This window comes from Malaclemys terrapin, chromosome 12, assembly GCF_027887155.1.
Source record: "Malaclemys terrapin pileata isolate rMalTer1 chromosome 12, rMalTer1.hap1, whole genome shotgun sequence".
Taxonomy (NCBI): Eukaryota; Metazoa; Chordata; order Testudines; family Emydidae; genus Malaclemys; species Malaclemys terrapin.
This window is the reverse complement of record NC_071516.1, coordinates 1,634,212-1,651,376: the sequence shown is the minus strand read 5'-3', so window position 1 is coordinate 1,651,376 and position 17,165 is coordinate 1,634,212.

The following is a 17,165-nucleotide window of genomic DNA, read 5'->3' as shown; positions in this document are numbered from 1 at the left end:
TGATTATGGCGTAACTGTGATGGATTTTACACGAGATAAGGCATGTGAGATATCACTGGAAAGGTTCTGATTTCCTGAAGATGATTATCCTATTTGTATTGTTTGGATATCTGAAGTGAGGAATATTGTCTATGCATCTATTACAGAGATGTTTACACCTGGGGATGCCCACAGGGCAGAATGCAATCAGTCTAGGTGTCTCGCTGGGAAGGGCCATTAGGGAGAACACCAGGGCTTTGAAGATGCTAATCACCCACTGAGAAGTCTTCCTGGGGACACTACAAACAGCCTCTGAGTTAGAGCATAAGCTTTCGTGGACTACAGCCCACTTCCGAAGAAGTGGGCTGTAGTCCACGAAAGCTTATGCTCTAATAAATTTGTTAGTCTCTAAGGTGCCACAAGTACTCCTGTTCTTCTTTTTGCGGATACAGACTAACACGGCTGCTACTCTGAAGCCTCTGAATTATGGCTACAAGGTCATGTGACCAAGTCACCTGGTCCTGGACTCCATGATAATACTAGTATTTTTCCACTAACTGGGGGCGGGAACCACACTGGGAGACAAAGAATTCCTGCCATATGCAAAAACTGGGGGGAGGGGCAAAGCAGCAGCCCCTCCCCTGGGGCTACCAGCAGTGATTGGCTCCTGGCCACCTCTGGAGACAGAAAAGCTGGAGGAGCAGACAGCCGGTGTGTGTTCCCCGCCTTCCCAGGCGTGGTGCGATTGGGCTTCAGCCCGGAGGGGGGGGGGGGGGGGGTTGCAGGCTCCACCCATGGGGCTTTGGGCTCCATCCCTGGGCCCCATCCCCTGGGCAAAGGGCTTTGGGCTCCATTCCCTGGCTGTGTGGTGATGGGCTCTGGCCCCGAGCTCAACCTCCCCAATCACCCCTGGCTCCTGCTGCCTCCCCCAGTGCCCCATCACCCTGCTGCCTCCATACCCACTTCCCCATCCAGGGCTTAATTTGTCTCTGGGCTTGCTGGGACTGGGCTGTGAAACGTGATATTTGTATGTTTGTTAATATCACGTTTCACAGCAGACCTACTGGCTAGCAAGTCTCAAAAAGAGAAAAGCAACCAAAAAAAAAAAAAGCAAAAGAAACAATAAGATAAAAACCAAGAACATGAGAATGTGCAAAGCACCTGATTTGTGTGTCTCTGCTGTTCAGATCCCATAAGGAATAGAGACAACTGGACATTATTTTTATTATTGAGTCTGCAAAAAACCCTCCATAAATAAATTACAATGATTTAGACATGGATATTTGCATATTTATTTGATTTTCCTAAAGTTAATTAAGTATTTTAGGAAAAATTGTCAGAGCGGCCACCAGCATTTTGTGTGTGAGAACCCCTGGTCCAGCCTCTGATTGAAATATCAGAAGTTTTAAGCTGCAGGCCAGTGCAGTCGGCCTTCAGGAATCTCTGCAATCTGCCAAGAACAACATTTAGGGTGAGAATTTGCTACTTGTAACCAGTTTCTTTAACATATTAATCTTAGATTGCGTTTTGTTTTATTTGCTGGGTAATCTGCTTTGCATTGTTTGCTATCCCTTATAATCACTTACAATCTATCTTTTGTAGTGAATAAACTTGGTTTGGTTTTGTCTAAAACCCAGTGTGTGGAATTCATAACTGGGGGAACAAAAAGCTGTTGCATATTTCTCTCCACGTTGAGGGAGAGGGTGAATTTCATGAGGTTGTGCTGTGCCATTCTCTGTTCAGTGCAAGACGGTACAGTTTGGGGTCTATGCTCTAGAGGGGGGCGTGCACTTGAGTACGGGGCAATTCCTTAGCTGAGTCGTCCCATGCAGAGCTGATCTCAGCCTCTGTGTGTAACGCTGCAGCCGAGCGTGTCCCTACCTGTATGTGTGCTGGTAAAGTGCAGTCTGAAGCCTGGGGAAGGGCTTGGCTGGCTTGCCTCAGCAGGACAGTGTGAGAGGGAGCCCAGGCTGGTGGGTCAGGCGGGCTCAGTGGTACCCCAGTTCCAAGTGGCACCCCAGGGAGAACCCATCACAATAGGTTCTGGCCCAGTTTCAGTGGCACCACCGTGCCCACTGCACAGCCAGACCTGGCTAGAACATGTGATAACTGCATGCTGCAAAAAAGATGCATCTCTCCAGCTTCCAGCCTCCATGGACGAGCTGGCGAGTGGAAACGAGGCTAGTTAGCATGAGAGGGTACGTAGGGCCAGCAGGTAACACAATACCCACTCAGCCATGGATCTCTGAACAGCCCGCCATCTGGAACCACCTTCAGCTCCTCCCATGCCCTTCGTTTTAGTCACTAGTAACACGCTGCAGGCCCTTTAATGGCACCAAGTGCAACGTCAGCCTCGGACCAGCCTCCGGACAGGACCTCAGCATGGTGTAAAAGAAAAAGGGATGCACAGTTCTCATGTCCCGCAGAGCCCAGGCGCTCCACCTGCAGCAAGGGAACAGAGAGGGCTCAGACGCGGTGCGACATGAGTGGGACGTTGTTATTACCCCGTGCGTGGGGAGCTAGACTGCAGGAGAGTTGCTCTGCCCCTTCTCAGCCCTGCCCAAGAGCAGCCGTGCTGGGAAAGGTGGGGCATGCAGCCTTGAAACCAGCAGCAGACCCAAGCTGCAAAGATCCCAGACGCCGAGGTGTGCTCAGAGCTGGGGGTTTGCCTCAGCCCCGTCCCGCCAAATTATGGCCTGGAGGCAGCTCCTCTGCTTCTGCAAACCACAATGCTTTGGTCCTGCCATTGAGTCCAGCCGCTAGGAAGATTCTACGCCCATTTCCCAAGCGGCCATGGTTTGCTTGGTGCAGAAGCACATTTCCGGGGGCCGAGCAGCCCTGCCCCTCCACAGAACTGACAGTCACAACCGAAGGAAGGAGAAATCTTTCCAGAAACTTTTAGTTCCCCTTTTGTGATGAGCTCCAGGCAGAGCACAGGAAATCGGAGGGCACTGCTGCATGTGCATTGCTACATTCTGTGAATCCCATGGAGCAAACAGGCACCGGAGGCAACTCCCCAGAGCTTACGGCTGCTAACAAAGGAAGACATACAGCAAACCAATTGCGCAAAAGCTGGTGGCTCTAGATGACATGGGGCCTGTATTTTGTGTGTGCAGGCTGGAGACTAGCTGCCTGCCGATTTACCATTGCCCCTCAAAACACACAGTGCACAAGCAGTGTTATCCAGCTCACTAGCATGTTTTGGTGGTGCTGCCCCAGGGGTGCCCTCCCTGAAGGGGTCTGGCACGCTGAGGGATTGTGCCTGGGAAGCTGGAAACCCACAGCCAGAGTCTATTTTACCTACCTTTTGAGAAAAAGGCCCATGCAATTGGGTGCCCAAGGAATGTGTGTGCAAATGTGCACGATTTGCATGCAGAATTATTGCATTTGAGGGTGCAGTTGTGGTAACTGAAGGTGCAAAGAGCCAATTAGGTGCCTACTTACCTCACCTCCAGTAAGATGTGCAAATGTGGGTATCACTGCTGCACGCTGGATCCAGTGTGAGAGCTGCTCTGCCATTGGCCTTCAGACTGCTGCAGCTAGAGGGGATTCTCCTTTGGCTGAGGTGAGACACACCTGTGAGACACACCTGCACTTTTGGAGCAGAAGGACTTGAGTTTTATCCTGGCTGTCTCTGACTGTGAAGTCCTAGGAGTCAGCTGCGATTGGCAGACACACAGCAGGAAACACAATGAAAGACCCACCAAAAAAGGCAGCTGTTGACTGTTTCCTTTTAGAGCAGCAGGCAGATGATGAACCAGCACAGAGCTGTGCTTCAAAGGGGGTAAACCCCACTGGGATGGTTTGGGATCCCCAGCGAGGAGAACCCCAAAGCCTCTCAAACTGTAAAACTTCATTCATCTGCCACACGTGTCACATGACATGTCTAACAAGCAGCTCTCCGAAGCCCCTGCAAACAAGTCACCCTGGGGAAGGGGGGGGGGCTCTCTCTTGTAGCTCAGGTGGACAAGGCCTGTTAATTGAGAGCCAAAGGCCATGACTCCTAGAACACACAGCCCCTCCCACGCCCCATCCCAGGAGGTGCAAGAGCGCTGTTGCATGGTGTAATTTCTCGGTCCGACCCACAATTTGCTATAGATTGAGCAATTCACCAAAAAGCCACTGAAGGCCTTGGTTTGTGATACTGCAGACGTTTGAGTTCAGTTTGGTAACAATTTAAAAAATGTGCAGAATTGGAGCACGTAAGAACCAGAGATCCTGTTTCATGCAGAAAGGTGGGGAGAGAAATAGAGGAAGTGTAAACAGACAATTTTCCACTGGCACTCAAGAGCTTTTTAAAGGTGAACTGCGAACCTTTCCACATCCCTGTGTTTGTCACACAACAGCTGGTGACATCACTAGCACCTAAAGCAGAAGACTGTGGTCCTTACACAGCTCTAAGTGCTGACTCGTGCAAGAAAAACATAGTTTTGCTAACAATGCACGGGGTAAAAGGCCCAGGTACAGTTTCACAAGTAGATGGCGATCTCTTCTCTCCCAAGGGCCACACACAAGCCATCCCATGGTCTTGAACTAGAAGTTGGTTTGCTCAGCTGCCCCTCTCTAGCTGCTGAATATAGGGCCTGCTGTGCAGACAGAGAGCAGAAGGGCTTCCAGGGGGTGGGAAGGGGAACAGGTTGTTCTCCTATGACAGTCCACAGCTATCTAGATTTGTAGCTGTAGTTCACAACTGGTTCTCTGCAGCCTTCCACAGCTCTCCTGTCCCAGGGGCTGTGCACACGTCTTGATTCCCACAGTCTGGGTGTGGCTATGTCGTGTTACTGCTCATGTCAGACTGGAGGGAGGTCTCAAATGGGGTTCTACAGGGATCTGTTCTGGGTCCAGCGTTGTTTAACATCTTTATTAATGACCTGGATGTAGGTATAAAGAGCACACTGACCAAGTTTGCAGATGACAGAAAGCTAGGGGGGTTGCCAATACTTTGGAGGATAAAGCTAAAATTCAGAGGGATCTTGATAAATTGGAGAACTGGGATGTAGACAACAAAATGACATTCAGCAAAGAGAAGTGTCAGGTGCTCCACTTAGGGAAGAAAAACCAAGTGCACAAACACCAAATAGGGGATAACTGGCCTTGCAGCAGCACGGCCGAGAAGGATCTGGGAGTTGTGGTGGGTCACAACCTCAACATGAGTCAGCAATGCGAGGCTGTTGCAAAAAAAGCAAATGCAATTTCAGGTTGCATTAACAGAGGGTAGCATGCAACTCACAGGAGGTGACAGTACCACTCTACGCCGCACTGGTTAGGCCTCAGCTGAAGGACTGTGTCCAGTTTTGGACACTGATGTATAGAAAGGATGTAGAGAAACTGGACAGGATCCAGAGGTGAGCGACAAAGTCGATCCAATTTCAGAGGGGTAGCTGTGTTAGTCTGTATCAGCAAAAAGAACGAGGAGTCCTTGTGGCTAATGAGACTAATGATCAGAGGGCTGGAATGCAGCCATGGGAGCAAAGGCTGAAGGAACTGGGTATGTTTAGTTTGGAAAAGAGGCGATTAAGGGGGGATATGATAGTGGTCTTCAGATACCTGAAAGGCTGCCATAGAAAAGCTGGAGAAAAGCCGTTCTCTCTGGCCACCGAGGGCAGGACAGGAGGCGATGGGATCAAACTGCAGCGCAGCAGATTTAGATTAAATCTCAGGACAAACTTCCCAGCTGTAAGAACAGTCGGACAATGGGACAGATGCGCGGGGAGGTCATGGAAGCTCCTTCACGGGAGGTTTTCAAAAGGAGGCTGGAGCCGTCTGTCTGGGATGGATCAGACACACCAACTCCTGCATCTTGGCCGGGGGTCAGACATAGGGGTCCCTTCTAACCCTGTGGGCCTAGGTCAGCCACGACTCTCAAGGTGCAATCACACTGCGGGTGCAGCGCTGCAGTCCCTGCATGGTCTTTGCACAGTCTGGGGGATGAGCATTTGCCTGGTCTATCCGCGTGGGAATTGCGCTCTGTGTTTTATTTGCTCATTCTCCAGGCCACTGTCAGAGGCTCGGGGCGACAGTCCAGCCTGGGTCAGTTCAGTACCTGGGGTTCAACCTCCTTCCCGCTCCCTCCCAAAGAGCTTTCCTGGAACACCCGGCCTCTTTGCCCTGGGGGATGCAGCCAGCTGCTGACTGGGCGCTGACGTCCCTGGGATGACGCAGCCCAGACGCTGGGGACTCTGGTAACTGTGTGATCGAAAGTAGCTTTCTCAGTAACCTGGGCCATGGCCTGGTCTGAGGGCTGTTAACTGAGGACAAGCCAGACAAGTCAGCAGTGAGGGGGTGATGCAGACTGAAGCCTGGGTTTCCTGACAACCCACCCAGGACTGGGAATTGCCCCGGATGATGTCGGGGGAATGAGATCTGCTGCTGTCCAATCAATAACAGGCCGGGGCTCGAAGAGCAACAGCAAACCTGGGCCGAGTTCACAGGGAACTGGGACTAAAACCGTGTCTGTCTGGCCCTGCCGGCCAGGGCAGGGATCTCTCAGGGAACCCTGGGACAATATAGGTCACTCCAAACGTAGGGGATGCTGGCTGTACCCTTCCCCAGGGTACTTGCAGAGGGATAACGCTATTCTTATACTCCTGGCCACAGACACACACAAGTTCCTCGCTGGGAAGCTCACGGACCCAGAGCTGAATATTTTGAGCTCCCTGTTCCAAAGGGCTCAGTCCCCAGTGTGCTGAGCCCCCAATCTGGCCCCTCCAGCCAGGGCACAGTCAGTTTAGAGGTGGGATTTCCATGTCTTATCCCCTCCCCCCAACACACTACAAAGAAATCCCAGGGAAAGGTCTGGTCCTGGCTCCTGACAAGGCAGCTGGACTTGGGGGAGCAGCATGGGAGTTCAGGAGAGCCTCACACCGCACCTCCTAGCAAAGATAAGGCAGAAAGCCCTGATAACGGAGGCTGATCTAACAAAGGACCCTGGGAATGGCCCAGATTGTCCCAGTCTTTGAATCAATCCCCCCCTCTCCCCCCCCCCCCCCGTTCTTCGGTCTTCGGAGGTCGCCTTGCAGGCGTTACAGTGATCCCAGGGGAGAGCACTGGCTAAGGAGAGGTAGAGTCCCACCTCTGTCTCCCCCAAGGCAGATCCAAGTGTGGAGGGGCTTAGTGTGTGGAAGGAGTCAGGTGAAGGTTGAGAGGGTTCTGTGTGGCGCAACTCAGTGGGGGATCTGGGTGTGGGGGGATCTGGATGCACAGGGGGGTTCTGGGTGCAATGGAAATGGGACTCTGCAGGGGGGTCCAGGTGAAGGTGGTTGGGGCTCAGTGGAAGGGGTCTGTGTGTGTGGGGTTCAGTGGGGGGTCCAGGTGCTGGGGGAGTGGGGCTCATCAGGGGGGTTCTGAGGGCAGGGGGGTGAGGCCTGGCAGGAGGGTCTGGGTATGAGGGGGTCTGGATGCACGAGGGTTGGTGGATGGGGGAGCAGCTCCCTGTAGAAGGATCCCTCCCCTTGCAGCTGAGGAGTGATGGGTGCAGGAAGCAGGGTGGGGTAAGGTTGCAGAGCTTCCTGCAGCCGGGGGAGAAATCTGGGAGTGGGTCTGACCCTGCCCCGGATGCCATGCTGGGGGAGAGGAAGTCCCATTCTCCCCAGCCCAGCCTGGACTAGCAGCCAAGCCCAGCACAGGGTCTTCCCCAGTTCCGCCTCCTGCTCCACAGTGATTTACCTCTCTGCCGGTTGCACTGTGCACCCGAAACATACTGCTGGGGCGGGTCGCATGACCGCTCTTGTGACTTCCCCTTCTTCCCCATCAGAAAGTCATTTTTCTGCGGGGAAGCATAGAAATTTGCGGGGGACATAAATTCTGTGCCTGCGCAGTGACGCAGCATTCCCACAGGAGTAACAATCTCCCAGGGGCAGAATGTAGCCACATTGCTCCTGCTTTTTCTCTCTCTCTCTCTCTGCTGTTTCCAAGTTTGATTTACCAGCCCCAGCATCAACATCAGCTGTTGCTGCATGTACAGCCACTGAGCTCCATTCTGGTGGTGTCTAAAAATACACAGTCTTAGCAGGATGGGACGGGGGGTCCTTTTCTGCTATTGTTTTCCCAGCTGCAGGATCAGTCTGTCTCCTGAGCATGACCAGGGTTCAGCCTGTTCCTGGAAGCTGTGGGGACGTCCCTAGGTTGGGATGATGTTACAGAGTCAGACGAGAACAGCTGGCCAAGTCATCAGAACTCCAAGAGACCAGGAACCACTTGGGGATACAATAAATAAGAGCATGCACTGGCAGCAGGGCAGGGTTTGCATCTCTTACACAAAGTGCAGGGATAGTCCCAGAATGCTGGCCTCACCCTCTGGGGAGCTCTGCCAGGCTGCAGCTCCCCCTGCATGTGTCTGGCCCCTCTAGGGGGAGGGTGTCCTCTCAGGGGCGGGTTAGGGGCATCTGCCACACATCAGCCAATTAATCCTCACTGCGCCTGAGCGAGGCAGGCCAGCGTGTGACATCATCCTCATTTCCAGGGCCGCCCCGAGGATTCAAAGCAATTTTGGGGGCTCCTTCCATAAAAAAAAGTTGCAATACTATAGAATAGTATATTCTCGTGGGGGCCTGGGGCAAATTGCCCCACTTGCCCCCCCTCGTCCCCCCGGGCAGCCCTGCTCATTTCACAGGAGAGGAAACAGACAGCTAGGCAACATGACTTGGCTGAGGCTATGCGGTAAGTCAGTGGCAGAGTTCCTGGTTTCTGGCAGGAGTTCAGGATGCACACTTCTGGGCCCAATAACCAAAGGAATGGCTCTGGGCCCCTAAGAGACAATTTAGTGGCTGAGGGGCACCCAATCTGAATGCAGTCAGGTGCAGGTCCGTCAGGCGCTCGTCAAGAGCCCTTACTCTGCAGGAAGTCGGACTAGATTTCAGTGTGACCCAAGGGCCTGGAGTAGCCCTCACTGGAAATGCCAAGGTCAGGGCAGGCTGCAAAAGGAAGAGCAGGTGCTCCCAAGGCAGATGGGTAAATACTGAAATTAAACTCCCCAACCAGTCACAAACCGGGCTCCTGATCCCCCACACTGGTTATCAAGAAGCTAAAAGAGAAATCACACAGCCCCCTTTACTGCATTCCTGTTCTCTGGCTCCCAATCAGCACCGAGGTGCCGTAAGGTGAGGAGTTATTTCAAAACTCTGCTCACTCTACAAAATGTTCTTCTGACCCCCAAAGGGCCAGTCACATTGCCAGGGCAATATGAGGTTGGATCTTACCCAAAATCCCAGGATGCCGGCCAATCCTTTAGCATCTAAAACTAAAGATTTATTATACAGAAAAAAGAACAAGAAGAGAGCTGTGAATGGTAAAGCAGAGACCTCAGAGTTCATCTGTCAGGTTCTGAGCAGTATTGGTGAGCTTGCTGGCTTGAAAGTCCCTCTGGAACATCCCCAGCTTGGGTGGGTCATTCCGTCCTTTGTTCAGCGCTCTGTTTGTAGAGAAGTTACTCCAGAGGTAGGAAGCGGGAATGAAGACAAAATGGAGCCGATGCAGCTGCCCTTTATATTCCTTTTGCCATGTGGCTTGTAATTCCTGTGTCCCAAACACAAGCTTCACAGCACATGGCATTAGTTCTGTCCACCGGCATGCCCCTACATGCCTTGCTGAGTCATAAGGTGTATCCCCTGGCTCCTTTCAACTGGTTCATTGTACAGCTGATGTCCCTTGATGGGCCATCAAGCAGGATGCCAATCTGTGTGGGGGTGTCACCCAGAGACACAGCACCCGTTTGGAAATACAGACATACCTTACAGATCTATAACTCACCATACACAGGGGATACAAACATATCAACAAGCTAGTCATACGTGGCAATTTATAACATTTTCACAGATACTTCACACGGCAGATCGGGTCAGATTCCTTGCAATTTTATAATATTGGTATCAACGATATCATAAAGTGTCCCACATATTCCATACAGTGTCACAATCAGGCTTAAATAGAGACTGGGAATGGCTGAGTCATTACACACATTGAATCTATTTCCCCATGTTACGTATCCTCACACCTTCTTGTCAACTGTTGGAAATGACAGGTTTCAGAGTAGCAGCCGTGTTAGTCTGTATCCGCAAAAAGAACAGGAGTACTTGTGGCACCTTAGAGACTAACAAATTTATTAGAGCATAAGCTTTCGTGGGGTATGCATCCGAAGAAGTGGGCTGTAGTCCACGAAAGCTTATGCTCTAATAAATGTGTTAGTCTCTAAGGTGCCACAAGGACTCCTGTTCGTTTTACAATCAGAACTGCCCCTTCTGGCCGTACGGCCTGTGGCTCTGATGTGGCAGGGCTCCCACACGCACGCAGAGCAGGAACTGGGGCTGCAGCTACCCCAGAAGATTCCACGAGGTAAGGATCATGCAATTGGCTACAGCCCTGAGTCACAGAGCTCAGATCTGACTCCGGACCCAGAGCCGAGCCTTCCCCACTCTCAGGAAGGCTGGGCTCAGGAGTCTCACACTTCGGGTCCAACTCAGAGAAAGGCACCAGCTGTAGCCTCAGGAATGGATTGGAACATGGCTCTCGGCTCTAGGGTTGGGTTCACATCCACCCCTACCGCAGCTCACCCCCAGCCCTTGGCCTGCAACGTCTGAGCCATATGCCTGCTCCCCCTGGTCAACCACACGGCAGTGAATGACGTATTCTAGACACACCACGGTGGTGATCTCATGCCCCGAAAAATACTCTGTTACCCCTGCGCTGCACCCCCCTGCCCCGTACACACACTCCCATCCGCTCAGTCCCCCCTCGCCAACACACTCCCTTCCTCTCAGTGACGTGATGTCCAGGCCCCACTCGGGAGACAATAACGACCCAGAGCTGGGAAGGACCATTTTGCAGAAATAAAAATAAAAATGCAGGAATGACGACCTCAGGGAGACCCTGGCAGGAGGGCTCCAGCCGTCCCGCTGGCCCTGAATGGCGGCTCTGTGCCCGTGAGGGGCGCAGAGAGAAAAGCCACATACAGGCTCTCAACAGCTGCTCGGGCAAAGCCAGACAGAGAAGGGGGGTGGGGGAGATAAAAGTGAGGGAGAAACAGAGAGACCCACACAGAGACCCTCACCCCATGCCCTCCCTGCAGGCAAACTCTAGATGCTCCTGGGACGCTCTGCCTGTCTCCAGCTGGATCTCATCTGGCCCCGCTATCTTGAGTTCTGCACGAGGGTCCCTCCTTTCCACTCCATCCCTGGGGAGCCAGGGAACCCCAGGGGAGATGGCCCAAGCTGGTAGTGGCCTGTATGAAAGGGAACCATGCTTTGCTGTCACTCCCTCCTGCGTCTGCTCATCTCTTCATCCCATTCTTACTTGCAGACCCACGGCCAGCCGGGCAATGCCAGGGGCTCACTCAGCCCGGAGCCTGGCTCTGGCACTGGAGTGGCTGGACAGGCTCCGGGCGCTACGGGGGACTCCTACCTACTGCTCCTGGCTTCACCAGGGCGTTCTTTCATGCTGGCCGCATTGCCCCCTCCTGCCCTGGGCTGCCACTGGTTCGAACTCCTTGTCCCAGCCTGCAAGCCTGTAACTGCTCGATCCCCCCTCGAGGTTTTGTGCAGCCCCTTCCCCAGCTCCTCGCAGCGGACCCAGCACTCCTGGGTCATGCCGTTCTGCAGAGCCGATACCTCTGGGATCCACACGCAGCCATGGAGGTCTGGGGTTTCTCCTCTCCCCGGTGGACACTGCGTATGTCAGTCTGCCCCCGTGTACGTCTCTAGGACTCCGGGGGACGTGCCCCTTGGTTCTTAGCATGGCGATGAGGGCCGCTTTAGGATTCTTTCCCAGTGAATTGTGGGAGAACGTGTCTGGCCTGGGCACCGGGGGGGAAGTATGGGACGGCAGTGTCAGCGCCCGAGAGCTTTCACCTGCGTCCTCACTGCAAACCAACCTGAGTGAAAGCAGAGCCTGGGTTCGAGCTCCAGCCCCAGCCAGGCGGAGAGCACCACGAAGCTCTGGTGACAAGAGTTTGGGGTGTGGACGGGGGGTAGGGACAACCCCAGGCTAAGTCTGCCGGGAATTCACCCTCATTTCCGCCCGTAACGAGACTCAGGGGAAGCTGCGGCTGACTTCACCCCGAGCAGGAGAGGATGAAAGGAGAGACAGAAACAAACCAGTCCATGGAGAAACGGCTGCTGGGGAGGGAGCTGCCCTAGGCAGGGCCACAACTGCTCTGCTGTTCCTGGGCCAGGTGTTCGGCTCGCCCCCCCCGACACACAGGCAGAGGCTCGGCTCTGCATCGCTGCACATCACCCGTTGCCTTTAGCACCAGCGCAGCAGCCCGATGCAGCCCGATCCAGCGGGACTGATGGCTCATCCAGGCCGCTCGTGGAGAAGGGAGCTGGGAACCCCGCTGCACCAGAGGCCCTTGGATCTCGGACACTGAACGATCATGCTGCAGCCGTGGCGAAGGGGCTCTCGCTGCTAACCGGCTCGCAAGTGAATGGGGAATGCAGCAAGCCACGGACCCCCCGAAAGGCTTCCCTGGCCAGCGGAGCAGCGTTCCTCCTCCCCCGACCCCCGTTTGTTTTTGTAGCGCTCTGTCCATCCCCTGCCTAATCCCTGGACAAAAGTTTGTTATTGCAACTGCCTCCCCCTCAGCCAGCTGTTCCAGGCTCCACCGAGCTCTGGTGCCAGAGCCCCTTTCCCAGAGCTGCCTGGATGCTGCTGTCAACATCATACTGTATGCTTGATCTCCAGCACCACAATCCCAGGGCTGCCAGCCCCCAAAACTCATGAGGGAGGACTCAGAAATCATGAGGGCTTTTTAAAAAATCATAAATGTGGGGTTCTTTCCATTTGCTTTTGGGTTTCTGAGCCTTTAGGACATGCATGGGTCACGTTCTCCAGCTTTACTCTGTGACCATTTATCCAGTTCTTCAAAAAAGAACTAGATAAGTTCCTGGAGGGTAGGTCCATCAATGGCTATTAGCCAGGCTGGGCAGGGATGTGTCCCTACTTCTGTTTGCCAGAAGCTGGAAATGGGCGACAGGGGATGGATCACTTGATGATTCCCTGTTCTGTTCATTCTCTCTGGGGCACCTGGCACTGGCCACTGTCGGTAGACAGGATGCTGGGCTAGATGGACCCTTTGGTCTGACTCAGTACGACCGTTCTTATGTTCTTATGTTCATGAGGGCTAGAAACTTACTTTTTTTTAATGAAGGCTGAAAGTCTCACATAGTCAGCTGACTCCAGGAGCTGGCACTTTAAGGAAAACTCCAAGGAAAACTCTTAAGGAAAACAGGAAGGCGGGCGGTGTGGCCCCAGCCCCCTGGAGTCCAGTAGCGCCGCTGAAGTGGGGCCAGGGCAGGGGGTGGAGTGTGAGCAGGGCCACACCTAGCTTTTTGAGGCCTCCCCCACGCCTCCCCCAGCTTCCCCTAACCGCCCCTGCCGTGATCGGTTCTGGAAGTGACGTCACTTCCGCCCTGGCCCCACACTCCCAAAGGACGGCTCTGCCTGGCAGAGTATTAAAGGATCTTCTGACAAATCCATCTAGTGTGTATAAGTAAGCTCGGTGACCAGTCCATCTCTGGTACAGAAGTACATGACATGGTGTCAGGAGTAAATTAAGGACAGACACAAAAGGACAACAAAGGCTGCAGACAGAAGGAACAGCAGCAAAGGTTGCAGGATCTCATCAACATGCCACTCTTCAATGCCCCTGGGAACTTGAGCTTTGACAAACCTTCCCAGTGGACAGACTGGAAGCAGCATTTTGCAAGATTCTGAATTGCAAACCAACTCCACCAAGAAACTGAAGATATATAGGTATCTTCTTCAATTTACATACTATGGGGAAGAAGGCAGAGCATATCTTTAAATCCTTTGACTTTACTGAAGACAATCACAAAGATGACTGGAAAGTTGCATACTTTATACCTCAGAGAAATGTGGTTTATGAAAGAGCATGTTTCCACCAGAGAATTCAAGAACCGGGGGGAAATGTTGTGTGTTTTATAGGAGCTCTGCATACATTGGCTGAAAACTGTGATTTGGGGAATGCAAAACATGAAAGCAGTCTGAGCTGGTGAGACAGCAAAACCAAGAGCAACTTGCCAAACTTGAAAACCAAGAAACTAGCCTAGAAGCTGTTAACAAATGCAGCATGAGTGTTAAAAGTACTTACCATGAGACCCCAGAGGCAAGGAGAAAGAACTCCCAGGCTAAGAGGGACAAATTCCAGCCTACATGCACAAGGTGTGGAAAAAGTCTTATCCCAAGAGACGATGCACGTCCAGCCGGAGATGCACGGTGTAATACATGCACGAAATATGGACATTTTGCAGCTGTTTGGTGCACCAAAGCAGTCAGGGAGTTGACACATATTCCAGACAATCAAGAGCTGTTGTTTCTAGGATCTATGGCTTGTGATGCCATACAGCCTGCCTGGAGAGTGAAACTGAATATTTATGGCAAGTCTATTGACTTTAAAACTGACTCAGGAGCTGACATCCGAGTCCTCTCAGAAGGGGCTTACAATCAGGTTCAGCCCCTCCCAGGGCTGAAGTCCCCTGACTCCGCTCTGACTAGCCCTGCAGGTTTTCTGGACTGCATGGGCCAGTTCACCACTGAAACAACTTACAAAGACAAACGCTGAGCATTCAGCGTGTCTGTGACCAAAGGACCACAGGCCAGCAGCCTTCTCAGCCACAGGATGGCAGCCATGATGGGCGTAGTGAGAAAGCAGGAAGAATTCAACAGAGGTTTTGATGATATTGGACTTTTGACAGGAGAGCCAGTACAAATCAACTTACGAGACAATGCTGAACCATACAGTGTACAAACACCTCTACCAGAGAGACCTTGGAAGAGACTAGCTGCAGATATATGCACATTCAGAGGACATCATTACCTGGTCGTTGTGGACTGTTTTTCCAGGCATATAGAAGTAATGTACCTGAAAGATATAACGAGTGGCTGTGTTACCAAGAAACCGAAGTGCACTGTTGCTCACTTTGATATTCCAGAACAAATAGTGATGGGCAATGGACCATAATTCACTGCAGCGGAATTTAAATCACTCTGAATGAAATATGATTTTGATCATTTTACTAGCAGCCCACATTACCCACAAGCAAATGGAGAGGCTGAGAGAGCTGAACAGACAGCCAGGAAAATCCTACAGCAGGAAGACCCATTCCTTGCTCTCCTGAGTTACAGAGCAAGATTAATAGCAGCTACCGGATACAGTTCAGTACAACTCCTGGTGGGAAGACAACTCAGAACTACTGTTCCAACTTTGGAAAAGAACCTATGTCCATAATGACCAGATATGAAGAGAGTAGCCCAATCAGGTAAAAAGGCTTAAAAGAGCTTAAGGACACTTATATAATAGACATCACTCAGTCAGAGAACAGCCAGGTCTAGAACCTGGTGACTACGTACATGGAGAAAAAGGATGGACAACTCCAGCTGTCATAAAGAAAAAGAATTCAGTGCTCAGATGGTATGTGATAAGAGACTGACAGTGGAGAGTTCACCAGAAACCGTTGACAGCTACAGTTTGTTCTTCGGAGAGAACAATAAACAGAGCAAACTCAACAGACAGCAGATGCAGAACAAGACGCCGATGCCTGATTCCAAACCGATCAGAGCCAGTCATTGCAATTAATGGACAGCCAGATGACCCGGTTGTTACAGGTTCAGGAGGTGTAATTAGAAAACTGGGACGATTCAGACACACTTAACAAACTGATCCATATGGAACTTCGACGGCAGCCTGATAGTGAAATACTGTAAAGGGTAGGATTGTAGAACTTGAAGGGGGAGATGTGATGGAATGCTAAACTGTGTGACACTGGTCAGCATCTAGGTGACACATGGGTAAAAAATCTTATGTGAGCTCACCTCAGCCAGACCAGTAAAGGATCTTATGATGAACCTCTGGTGTGTACAAGTAAGGTCTGTAGCCAGCCCATCTCTGGTACAGACATATATGACAGACGATTGATAAGACAGGCAGGCAGGCAGAATGGTCCAATAGAGAAAGAATATGACTGGGATGGAAGTTAGGAGACCTGGTCTCTATTCATAGATCATTAGGATTGAAAGGGACCTCAGGAGATATCTAGTCCAACCCCCTGCTCAAAGCAGGACCAATCCCCAACTAAATCCCCAAATGGCACCCCTCAAGGATTGAACTCACAACCCTGGGTTTAGCAAGCTAATGCTTAAACCACTGAGCTATCCCTCCCCCCAATCATTTATTCCAGTCACTGTCTGACTCACCATGTAATCTAGGACAAGTCTCTGTGCCTCCGTTTCCCCACCCAGTAAATGGGGATAATGACACTCACTTTACTTGTGATCAATGGCTGAAAGGTGCTAGGAACGGACAGATTTCTCTATAACCCAGGTCATTGCAGGGCTGCGGCAGCATTCTGTATTAGGATTCTGCAGTGGTTTTCTCCCAGAACAGTTTTATGATCTATTTTTCCCAAAAAAACTTTACTTCTGAAAATGCTCAGCTAGAAACGGAGACCTGGATAATGTCTAGTGCAGAGACAGGGCAGCGTCCTGCCTGTATGAAACAGTGTCTCCTTTAATTGGCTTGCTTCTCTCTTGCTTTCCTTCCCCATCATCTGAGTCACGGCTTGGACAGCCCTGAGCCTGGAAGTGGATTTTGCCACATTACAAAGGAAATGAGTGGCCAATTAAGCAAAGCTATTTCACACAGGCAGGAGGGGAGATTTCAAGGCACTGGCTGGCACGCCCCTTCCAGGAAGAGACAGAGAAAGAAACCACTGCAGAGGGAAATAGAACAGTTAGAAAAACAATCCTGTGTGGGCGTCTTGTGTTCATCTTGGCAGGCATCCTGGGCCAGATTCACCCGGTGGGACTGCACTGAATTCTGCGTCCAGGCACCCCGGATGGATTTGGCCACTTGGTTTTAAGATGTGTACCCTGCCTGGTTTGCTCTCACCCCAGTTCCTGTGCTGTGTGGGCATGAAAAGAGCCTGTCTAGATGCACAATGGGAGCTGCTGTGTCTGAAGCCTGGCTTGCTCTGTGAATGTTTTGCAGATGAAGCAGCACAGGCGTGAGCTAGACTGAGCTTAAGACGTCTTTCCCAGACAGCCCCCTCCCTCCTTCCCCCTTTCCACTCCCTCTCCCTCCCCTTCACAAGCAGGGCTTGCTCTCTTCTGGGTGGCTGGGTGGGAGGGATCCTCTCTGGCTTACTCTGGTCGGGAATGGGATGGAGGTACGGCTGGGC